The sequence below is a fragment of the Hemiscyllium ocellatum genome, chromosome 2 (genome assembly GCF_020745735.1).
Source record: "Hemiscyllium ocellatum isolate sHemOce1 chromosome 2, sHemOce1.pat.X.cur, whole genome shotgun sequence".
NCBI lineage: Eukaryota > Metazoa > Chordata > Chondrichthyes > Orectolobiformes > Hemiscylliidae > Hemiscyllium > Hemiscyllium ocellatum.
The window spans coordinates 106426281-106439283 of record NC_083402.1 but is presented as its reverse complement, the minus strand read 5'-3'; positions in this window follow the sequence as shown (position 1 = coordinate 106439283).

The window sequence follows — 13003 nt, the reverse complement described above, 5'->3', positions numbered from 1 at the left end:
TGAATATGGTGCATTTGGATTTTTAGAAAGCTTTTGATAACATCCCACACAGTTAGAGCACAGGGATACTAATACGGATCGAGAACAGGTTAACAGACAGAAAATAAAGAGTAGGAACAAACGAATCATTTTCAGGATGGCAGTCAGTTTACGTGTAGGCTATCGCAAGTGTCAGCTAAGTCTTAACTGTTCATAATCCATATAAATGATTTGGATGGCGGAACCATCGGTAATGTTTCCAAATTTGTTATTGATACTAATCGGATTGGAAATGCAAGTTGTGAGGAGGATACAGTGAGGCTTCAAGAGGAGTTGGACAGAATAAGTGAATTCACTAGAACATGGAAGATGGAATGAGTGTAAAGTTATTCACTCTAGTAGAAAAATCAGAAAGACATAATCATTTTTAAATGATGAAAGGTTGAGAAGTGTAGGTGTCCTAAGGGGTCAGGGTGTCATTGTTCATGAGTCACTGAAAGTTAGCATGTTGGTACAGCCAGAAATTAGGAAGACAAACAACAAGCTGGTGTTCTTTGCAAAGGGAGTTTGAATGCAGGAGTGAAGATATCTTTCTGCAATTATATACAGCCTTCATGAAACTTTACCTGGAATGTTGTGGACACTTTTGCTCTCCTTATTTAGATAATATTATGTCCTTATTTACTTGATGTGAAAGTGCCAGTGTTGGACTGGAGTGGACAAAGTCAGAAGTCACAGGACACCAGGTTATAGTCCAACATGTTTATTTGAAATCACAGGCTTTTGGAGTGTAGTCAGGTGAAGTGAGAGAGAAGCACACAAACACAGAATTTATAGGCAGAGAGGTCAAGGGCAGAGAAATCAAAAGATCATACAAATGGCGTGAGTGGAGTGTCAAAAAATAAGTCTCTGTAGACAGTGTGAGTAAAGTGTCAACAGTTGAATAACAAGCGAAGAGACGACCTATAATCTCAGTAAATGAGGCAGAGAGATAATTCCAAAAAATTAAAAATAAGGTGGTGCTGGAGACAAACAAAATGACTGGAATAACATGATAGGTATAAGAGTCTGAGGCGTCTGAGGACCAGGAGAATCGATAATTCGAGCATAAGCTCTTCATCAGGAATGAAAAGCTTATGGCTGAAACATCGATTCTCCTGCTCCTCGGATGCTGCCTGATCGACTGTGCTTTTCCAGTACCACACTCTTTGACTCTGATCTCCAGCATCTGCAGTCACATAGTGGTATCAACAAATTTCATCCCACCATCAGACTTACCATGGCCTACTCTTCAGAATCTGTCTCATTCTTGGACACATGGTCTCCATCAAGATCAGATGCCTCAGTACCTTACTATACTGCAAACCCACGGATAACCTCACAGTGCCTCACTTCTCTAGCTTCCACCCTAAACATACGATGGAAGCCATCCCCTACAGACAAGTCCAGTGCATACACAGGACCTGCTTAGATAAGGAGGAACGCAACGGACACCTTAAAATGTTGAAGGACACCATCATAAGAATGGGATATCTTGCACAAATCATCGATTACCAGTTCTGACATGCCACAGTGAAAAACCATAACCTCAGAAGACAGACAAAGGATACAACGGATAGAGTAACCTTCATTGTCCAGTACTTCCCAGGAGTGGAGAGACTAAACTATGTTCTTCGTGGTTCAACCTGTCATTGATGATGATGAGCATCTCATCAAGATCATCCCTACACCTCCACTTCTCACCTTCAAACAAGATGACATCAAAATTGGAGGTGTAGTGGACAGCGAAGAGGGTTACCTCAGATTACAACAGGATCTGGACCAGATGGGCCAATGGCCTGAGAAGTGGCAGATGGAGTTTAATTCAGATAAATGCGAGGTGCTGCATTTTGGGAAAGCAAATCTTACCAGGACTTATACACTTAATGGTAAGGTCCTAGGGAGTGTTGCTGAACAAAGAGACCTTGGAGTACAGGTTCATAGCTCCATAAAAGTGGAGTCGCAGGGAGACAGTATAGTGAAGAAGGCATTTGGTATGCTCTCCTTTATTGGTCAGAGTATTGAGTACAGGAGTTGGGATGTCATGTTGCGGCTGTACAGGACATTGGTTAGGCCACTGTTGGAATATTGCATGCAATTCTGGTCTCCTTCCTATCGGAAAGATGTCATGAAACTTGAAAGGGTTCAGAAAAGATTTATAAGGATGTTGCCAGGATTGGAGGATTTGAGCTAGAGGGAGAGGCTGAACAGGCTGGGGCTGTTTTCGCTGGAGCGTTGGAGGCTGAGGGGTGACCTTATAGAGGTTTACAAAATTATGAGGAGCATGGATAGGATAAATAGACAAAGTCTTTTCCCTGGGGTTGGGGAATCCAGAACTAGAGGACATAGGTTTAGGGTGAAAGGGGAAAGATATAGAAAACACCTAAGGGGCAATCTTTTCACACAGAGGCTGGTACGTGTATGGAATGAACTGCCAGAGGAAGTGGTGGAGGCTGGTACAATTGCAACATTTAAGAGGCATTTGGATGGGTATATAAATAGGAAGGGTTTGGAGGGATATGGGGCGGGTGCTGGCAGATGGGACCAGATTGGGTTGGGATGTCTGGTCGGCATGGGCAGGTTGGACCGAAGGGTCTGTTTCCATGCTGCACATCTCTATGACTATGACTCTATGACTATATCCGCCAAACATTAAACAGACCATCATTCCCAGAAAACTGCCCAGCCTTCAGGGCAACATTGACCACAATACTACGCATCCCTGCCATGGCAACCTCTGCAAGACATGTCAGATCATCAACATAGATACTACCATCACACGTGGGAACACCACCCAGCATGTACACAGTAGATACTCATGTGACTCGACCAGTGTTGTGTATCTCATCCGCTGCAGGCAAGGATGCCCTGAGGCATTGTATATTGGCGAGACCATGCTGATGTTACAATAAATTAATGGACATCATGCAATAATCGCCAGTCAGGAATGTTCCCTCCCAGTCAGGGAATGCTTCAGTTGTCAAAGACATTCAGCTTCTGATCTTCGGGAATGTGTCCTCCAAGATGGACTTCAAGATACACAACAACACAGAATCGCTGAGTGGAAACTGATAGCCAGGTTCCGTACCCATGAAGACAGCCTCAACCGCGATCTTGGGTTCATGTCACGCGACATGTAACCCCACCATACTGGTCTGTAACTGTAAAATCTTCATTACTGTCTTGTTTTGACACTATCATCTTGATAAATTGTTATGATCGCTCTTCTATAATTAGTTTGTACAGATTTGGATTACTTATTACTTTGGTTAGACTCTTGACATGTGACTCTTATACCTATCATGTTATTCCAGTCATTTGGTTTGTCTCCGGCACTTACTATTATCTCTTGCCTCATTTAATCAGATTGTAGATCATCCCTTCATTTGTTATTCAGCTGTTGACACTTTACTCACACTGTCTGACACTTTTGATTACCTACAGAGGTTTATTATTTGATACTCAAATGACACCATTTGTATGACCTTTTTGGTCTCTTTGCCCTTGGTCTCTCAGCCTATAAATTCTGTTCTATGTACTTCTGTCTCACTTCACCTGATGAAGGGGCTGTGCTCTGAAAGCTTGTGATTTCAAATAAACCTGTTGGACTATAAAAGCAAATTACTGCGGATGCTAGAATCTGAAACCAAAAGAGAAAATGCTGGAAAATCTCAGCAGGTCTGGCAGCATCTGTAAGGAGAGAAAAGAGCTCACGTTTCGAGTCTAACTGACCCTTTGTCAAAGCTGTGATAAAAGGTCAGTTAAACTCAAAACATTCTCTTTTCTCTCCTTACAGATGCTGCCAGACCTGCTGAGATTTTCCAGCGTTTTCTCTTTCCGTTGGACTATAACCTGGTGTCATGTGACTCTTTACTTAATTGCCATAGAGAAGCATGCAGTGGATGCTTATCACATTAATCCCTGGGATGGTGGGATTGTCTTATGAGGAGAGATTGAAGAGACTTAGTTTGTACACCACAGAGTTCAGAAAAATTAAGGATCACATCACTTAAATTTTTAAAATTCTTGGGAGAATGACAGGATTAATTTAGATAAGAAACTTTTCCTGACTGGTGAGTCCAGATTTAACACTGAAATGACAAAAATATTTTTCACTCCGAGGGTGGTGAATGTTTGAAATTCTCTATCCCAAAGATTTCTGGAAATTTTATCATTTAATGTTCAAGGCAGAAATTGATAGATTGCTGAAGATTAATGGCAGCGAGAGCTATGGAGAGAGTGCAAAAAAGTAATATTAAGTTAAATGATGGAATTAAATGATGAGAGTCTTGATAGGTTGAATGGCCTACTTCTCTTCCTATGTTTCTATGAACTGAGGCCCTGGAGATGAGGTTAATAGCATGTGGCCTTTACTTGTTCTTTTAGCAAGGGCCAATCTAATTGTGATAATTCAAAGTCTGCCATTCTGCAGATGAAGTTCATCATAACGAACTTGTTACATACTTCCTGTGCTTCCCATACCTTGATCAGAGAATGTCTGCTGGTAGATCTCACTCAGAAATGTTGCTCTGTATGGGGCACCAAGAGGAGGGTGGGTATTTGATGGGTTGAACAGATAATCATGGAGTGGGTAATTAAGGTGCAGCTTATATAGTTTCAAGAAGCTTGTGTGTTTTCATCAGGCAGCAGATGTGTGGGGATATTCACAAAGGCAGAAAGTCAGGGAACAGGTGTTGACTGGAGTATTTCAGTTATGATCAAATTGTTGCATTCAATGACCTTTGCCAGAGAGAGAGACACAGGAGTAATGGCAGGAACTAAAAGCATGTGATAAGGATAGAATTGTGTGATGTCATGGAGTAATAGCATTTAACTGGTGAAGAAGTCATTGAGCTGAAAATGTACCTCAGGTAAAACGGGATGATTTTCAAAACAGCAATGTGTCAGCAGTAGATCTCAGCTGTTTATGCTCCATACCAATCATTCAGCTGAGGGGGCTGAGCACAATGTGTCTTATGTTTGGTGACAATACAAGAGTAGGTGAGAATAGAACAAACTTGGAAGATGCAGAGGTAAAAAAAAAGAGTATTCAGATCAATTAGATGATTAGATAAGAATGTGACAGATGGAATATGATATGAGGAATGAAGTATAAAATAAATAGTTTTTGGTAACAAGAAGGGAAAAATCAGAATATTTTCTAAACGTTGAAGGTTTATTTAATGTTAATATGCTGTTAATATATCTTTGTATATGAATCACTGAAAGTTAAAATGCAGCATCAATATGCAATTTGGAAGACATATGGTATGTTGGATTTGATTACAAGAGGACTGCAATGTAAGATCAAGGAATTGTACAATATCGGATTAAAAGAATTGCTGCAATTCTACAGCACTTTAGTGAGACTACACCTATAGCACTGTGTACAGATTTTGTCTCCTCACTTTTCGTTATTCTTTCATGGGATCTAGACATGCAGTAGCCTAGTTCAGCTTTAAATAAGGCCAGAATTGGGAAACAATTAAGGGCTAAGTAGTGAAGTTGATGGCATGGGCTGAAAAACAAAAGATGTTTAGTTGGGATTTAAATTTTGTATCATGTGGGACTAGGTGCCAGGCTCAGAGTGGAAGTGGTGAGGCAGGCGATGGTGAGGTATAGCTGGATGTAATCAGATGTGAAAGCTGACAGCATGTCTTCAGTTGATTTCATTGCAGGGCAGTGTGTGATGAGAAGTAGAGGATGGCCAAGAATGGACCAGAGATAGGAATGAAAAGGGAAACTATTGGAGCAGGTTCTGTGTCCATGACAGGATAGGGAGGAGTTGAACCAGGCAAGGGCAGTCTCATTCAGCTGGTCCACAAAGGAGAGATTTTGGAAGGAGCTGGTATGCAAACATCACAGACAGATCGAGATGAATGAGCGGGTTAGTTTACCACAGGCAAATTTTAGAGGGTGTCATTTGTATTTTTCCTCTAATGAATATGGATGGAATACTAATGCAGATACCATCTGATTCATTATTAAGCTGAACATTTCTCATAGTTCACCTTAACATATGACACTGATTGAAAGTTCACTAAGAAAAACCTATGTAACTCTCTTGATTTGGTAAAACAAGAAGGGGTGCAAAATGCTATTCAAATCTCAATTAAGTTTTCTCTGCCACTAAGCAAAAGTTATGCACTTTATTAGAAGCAATTATCCACCACATGGTGAAGGCAGACAGGTGTCCTGTTTTCCTGTTTACTGCAGCCATCATCACCAACCACTTTGATGATGGTTCATGAAGGTAAAGGAAATCAGATTCAAGTATTAGCATCACACTACCTGCAAAATAACCACTTAACTATAGAAACGATCCTGATTTTGTAAAATGAGTCACAGGAAATTCAGAGCTCATTTATATATCACCTGATGTTTGTTTCCACTGGTTTCATTGAAACCAAAAATGAAGACAGATTTAAAGTATACTACCCAGTCATGATTATCCATTTTACATTATCAAATGATGCCAAAATCTATTCCATAGGGAGGAGAATTGATTGAATTCACTTGTGTACTAAATTGCTTTCCCAGGGCCTTTGTTGACCTTTCATACTTGGCAAAGTGCATTTTGTAAACAAGCTCGTTGTTACAAACTGAAACAAATACATTCAGTAAGTACAGAGGTTGGGTGTTCTGCCTGACAAATTGAAGTCGAATAGTTAAGGGTTGTACACAGGTTCGTGATAATGATGGCAAGATTTTTTTTTGCAGGCAAAAATCACAGCAAACACTTGTCTCTGTGGATGTTGGCATGATCTTTAGTGACTGAAGAGAGCAACTTGTGAACAGTAACAGCTTGAGGAGTTGGGCTATAGGAACCCCTGGCTCAGAGGGCCTTGGGTTTAAGCAGACACCTATTATCTGCATCTTTCTACATAGCATCATAGAATCTCTACAGTGCAGATAGAGGTCATTTAGCCAATTGAGTCTGCATCAACCCTCTGAAGAGTATCCCACCAAGAGCCAATCCCCAACTCTACCCTATTCCCATGACCCCACACTTACCATGACTAATTGACCTAACCTGCACATTTGTGGACACTACATTTAGCATGGCTAATCCACCTAAGTTACACATCTTTGAATTGCGGGAGGAAACTGAAAAACTGGACAGAAATCCATGCAGACATGGGGAGAACATACAAATTCCACATAGTCACCCAACACTGGAATTGTAACTGGGTCTTTGGCATTGTGAATCAGCTGTCCTAACCATTGTGCCAGCTTGCTGCCCAGGACTTTGCAACTGTTTGCTTAAAACTTGCAGTTTATTTTCATGGTTGTTGTGTACCAGCTGCCTCTGTCAGTAGCCTCCTGCTCCTACCCTTAGTGTTCAACATCAAACTTGACATTTGGAATTCACCTGGATTATGGAACGTTTACAAACTGCAAGTTAATATGGTTTATTTGAGCATAGTTCACCATAACACACTGCTCTGGGCAGTCTGAAATTCTGCCTGTGTCGCACATGCCCTGTCTATGCAATGAGCATTACTTACAACGCTGGACATATTAAATCTGTTGAGGACTTCACTGTTTATGATGTGATCCTGACATCTGATGTTCATGATGATCAGAGATGCCATTGACAGAAGTTTTCCAGAATTCATATTTGTTTTCTGTACAGAAGTCATGATTGTGAACTGTTCATAACAGTCTGGATCCTTGAGTGTTGGTGGAGATTTCTAGTGAATGGTTTCTCAATTTGAAAGGTGGGCAAAGGACTGTTGACTTTGGACAGTCAATTGTATTTGTCCTTGTTAGCATTTTAGACAATACTCATCGACCAGGTAATCCAATCATTATTTTATTTTTTCAACAGATATTGTTGACAAGGCCAGCACTTAGGTGTTCCTCCTTAATTGCCTTGAAACTGAATAGTAAGTTAAGGTCATTTCATAAGAGCATATGAATATAAGAATTAGGAGCAGGAGTAAGTATTTCAGCCTTTCAATGCAATTTTTGTTGATCTCATCTTGGCCTCAATTAATTTTCCCACCTGGTCCCCATAACTCATTAACCCATTTCTCATTATAAATCTGTCTATCACCTCCTAACATTTTTTTTCAGTGCCCTGGCACCCACTGCACTCTGGGGTAGCAAATTTCACAGATTCACGATCCTTTGAAAGAAATAATTCCTCCTCATCTCTACCTTAAATTTGCCATCCCTTAGCCTGAAACAATGACTTCTCATTCTAGATTGTCTCACAAGGGGGTAGTTAAGAGACAGAGGGTTGTTATAAACCACATTGCTCTGGCTCTGGGGTCTCATGTAAGTTAGACCAGATAAGGATGATAGATTTTGTTCCCTAAAGGGTTTTTGTGACAATTGATGATAAGTTTATACTCCTTGCTGACACAAAATCTTAAAGTGTCTCCAGATCATTTGTGTGGACCTTTGGGTTACTAGTTTGGTGACACTCCCATTACACCACAATTTCCTCTGAATCAGTTCTACTGCACTGAGATCAACGCTGACTTCTGTTGGATTCTAATTTGCTGTGAGCCATGGTTGGTGCAGCCCTTCTCTTTTCTTTAGGCTACTAGCTAGGGAGAGGGCATTTGCTGCCTGAGAAAGAAACAGCTTACAATGAGCTGCATTAACTCCTCATGTTTCACAGAAGAGTGTAATCATTAGCTCTATAACAAGGTCTTCTGAGCTTTTGGTGTTAGCCAGTGTTGTGGAGATTGAAGAGGCAGCTATCTGCTTAGAAATAGATATGTATGCCTCGAAACAATATGGATTCGACTGTTGAAGCATCAAATTGAAGAAAATAAATAAAGGGTCCAACAGAGACTCTTACAGTGTCACTGGAAATGGCAGTTTTATTCTTCTTGATCTCACCTTGCTGGTCTTCACATTGATGATGGTCATGAACCTTGGAGGGCACTCACATTCAGTTAGCGACAGGGCTTTGTACATGTAAGTTGGACTGTGGTAAAATAGTGGGCAGGTGCTCATCTTATGATTTTACATCCATTGCTGTCTATTCATTCCACAAGAGTACTCTAATGGCTTCACATTTTCACTAGCTGAAGCAATAAAAGCATTAAAATATCTCCAAGATGGTGGTCGAGTCAGACTCCTGTGCCAGAGTTTGTCCATTTCTTTTCTTTTTCTCTCACTCTTTTTGTGTTTTCTCTTCTTTTTCTTTTTAACCTCCCATCGTCAGGCAGGGAACCTCCTGATGTCAGTGTGGACCGGCACGGTCAAACTCAGAAGAACTGTTATTCTGAACTCTTAGTTTCTCTGTTTTTCTAATTTATTGCTGAACATTTTAGTTCCTTTTTTTATTATTTTCTTGCTAAGAATTTGCACTTAAGAATCTGTACTTGGGTACCTGGGGGTACTTGTTTGTACTTATCATTGTGAACGAATGTAGGAAAAGCAGTCATATAATGCTCCCATGGGGAGGCACTAGTGTGTTCAACAACAGCAATTCTCAGGAATCACATTGAAGACAATGACATATGATAGATCTTCAATTGCATTATGTTCAAGTGTATTCATGTTACTGTTTGGATTAGTTAGCAAGTGATAGAAGTGGTACGTTTGACAGTTCAATAGCAAGTAAAATGTAAGTCAAGGTGCCTTTCCTTTGGTCATGGTGGAAATGTCGAGAGAGAGAGGGTTAATGTAATGGGTGGATGTAGTGACATGATGAGATCGTCTTAATGTGAGCTTGATGAATAGCTTTAGCTAGGTGACAAAAGTGTTTCAGTATCTATGTTCTCAGACTACAGTACGATGGTTCCTTGTTATTTTGTCATCTTTCTCTGGGTGACCTATTCTGATTCCTGTTGTACCGTGTCTTGATATATTGTGCTGCAACAACCAAAAATTTGTTATAGCCATAGAATAAAACCTATAATTAATAGTGGCATTTGAATCTTGACTCATAATGATGTCAATACTGTTATTGATGGCTCCAATAAAATGCTTGCACCTCACTGAGCTAGGCTGTTGAACAAGATAACCTTTGAAATGCAAGCCAAGATTGTGCAAAGAATCTTTGATTTCTTAGAAGCCAACAATGAGATTTTCCATCCAGGCAATTCATGGGAATGTACTAAATTGCTTTAAAACTCTGGATAGTATAGAACCCCTACAGTATGGATGCACATCATTTAGCTCATTGAGTCCACACTGAACCTTCAAATGACATCCCACCCAGACCCACCCCATCTATAACCCTGCATTTCCTACGGCAAATCTACCTGACCTGCACATCCCCAGACACTATGGCAATTTAGCATGGGCAATCTACCAAACCTGCTCATCTTTGGACTGTGTGAAGAAACCAGAGCACATCGAAAAACGCACACAGACACAGTGAGAATATGCAAACCCCACACAGACAGTCACCTGAGGCTGGATATGAAAACAGGTTCCTGGTATTGTGACAGAGCAGAGATAACCACTGAAGCACCCAAACCACCCTTTTTTAGAATTAGCATTTTTGTCAATTACTTGGTACGTGGATAGGAGTGCAAAGGCAATATGTACAATCCCCTGAGGTATAAGCTAATCTGTCTTTCTTATTTTCATCTGAATAGCACAAAGAAGGAAGGAAGGATTCCAACCCTTTTAGTCTTCTCCTAACTTCCCCTTTCATTCAACCTCTCTCCTTTTTCTCTACAATATAAATGTATCATTTTTCCATCTCTTTTCAGTTCTAAAGAAGTAACATTGGACTTAAAATGTTAGCTTCTTCTTTCTTCATAGACCTGCTGAGTTTCTCCAACACTTTCTGTTTTTAGGGAATCCTGTTGATCTAAGCAGTGGCACATTATTAAGACCTGCGCTACAACCATTTTAGATACAGAATTGGCCAAGTATATTTTTTATATTTCAAGAATATACTTTATTCATAAAAAGGTCTATAAGTACATACAGAGGTTCTAAATCAGTTCTGTGCATTAGCTAAAAGAAAGAAATGCAAAAGGCACAAAGCAGTTTCAAAACATTCTTGAAATGTGTCCACAGTTCCTTTGAAAATAGCTTTCTTACTCATAAATACTATTTGGTTACCATGACTACACTATTTATATTGCCAAAGTTAAAAAGCAATATACTTCTGGCGTCAAGGTTGTAAATGGCACCAATGTGCAAATATATCCATGAAATGAGTCATCTGTTGCTAGTGTCAGCTCTGACCTTCATTCTTGCTCATTGGCAGAACTCCACGCCATTCACATTGTGTGTAGAAGTTAACTGTCATTTATGTCTATCTGATCTATATTGTGATCCATATTGGAAATAAAGAAAGACTTGCATTTATACAAAGCTTTTCATGAATCCCAGTCATCTCAAAGTGTTTTACAGACAACGAAATTCATTTTGCAGTGAAATCACTGTTGTAGTGCAGAAAATGCAGCAGCCATTTTGCATGTAGCAAATTCCCGCAAACAGTAATGTGATCATGAACAGATATCTGGTTTTAATATTGATTGAGGAACAAATAATAATCAGGATACCTTCCATGTTTCTCTGTTAATTAATGCCACAAGATTTCTGTTGGACATTCAAGCAGATATATGAGGCCTCAGTTGAATATCTCATTCAAAATTTAACACCACCAACATCAATACTGCACTGGATTGTCAGCCATTAAATTTATACAAGTCTTAGTGTGTGACTAGAGCCCACTAGTGTGGAAAGTGCGGTGTTATCAGCTTAGTCACAGCAAACACTTTCTTACATTATTCCTTTAATTCGTGGAGTGATTATAAACTGCTGATTGCTGAAATGTGAAAATGTTCCACATAATTTGTCCTTGATACAAATATATAGAAACCTATAAGAGGAAGTTATTTCATACCTGGGAAAAGTCTGTGCTATCAGCTTATGACCTAATGGTTTATTATAAAGGACTTAAAATGAGCAGTCAGATTAAAATACACGTAACATGCAAGGTTTTCCACATAAAAATGACTATAGTGGGAGATGGTTTAGCTTAAAAAAACATTCAAAGACAAACATGAACAACATGCCTATCATTTTCTCCAGTAATATGAATGCTTTCTCTCAGTGGCATCTTTCTGTACCTCCTTCTGTGACTTGAACCTTCGACTACCAATGTCGATTTTATTTCCTACTGCAGTTTTGAGCTTGTTAATATATTTTAATTAGTCCTGTGGCATTCATTGAACTTTAAGCACTTTTTAAATTTAACTATCATGCTCTATATAAATGTTGAAGAAATGGCTGGATATTTCATCAAGTATTTAATTCACATAAAACAGTGTGAAAAGTATCACACTAGTTTTAACTCAATTTAGTGATTTTTGTGATGTAAATATTATACATTGCTATACACATTAGGGTAAACATTATACATTGCTATACATAATGTATCTTGTGGAGGCAGTTGATCAGAATAATTGTATTTCATTCTTGACTGACTGGGGTGGATTTTACTGGAAATTAAGAATGTGTCAATGTTACTTACTATTATTAATTTGCAAATCAGTCAGGGAGTTTAAGGGAAACGTCAGGCAACATTCAATACCTCCCAAAAATGGGTGCCTAAATGCAGGAGGTAAACAGGAGTAGAAATCCTGAATACAAAAAGGAAGTAGAAGGTACTTTGAGAAATCAATGGGAACAGAGACTTGTCAATAGTAAATATCCTCAGTGTGGAACTGCAGAATTAGATGCAGTGCCACAGAAGGGTCAATGATTTCACATGAGTGGTCACGATCAGTGAATTAATCTTTAAATTTCTAAAACTGGAACACTAGCCTTAAACTTTGTTCAATACACACAAACCTTCAGTTTCTTACCAGCAATCTCTATTGATCAAGACTTCTTCATTGCATTTACAGCCTCATGTCATCCTCAAACATGTAGCACTACTGCAAGCCTCACACTTGCATATAACAGATTGCGTACACTACCAAATATTCAGCTGTGACAAGCACATCGTCCAAGTAGATTGCATCACACTCACTGATACATTTTCCTCAATCTT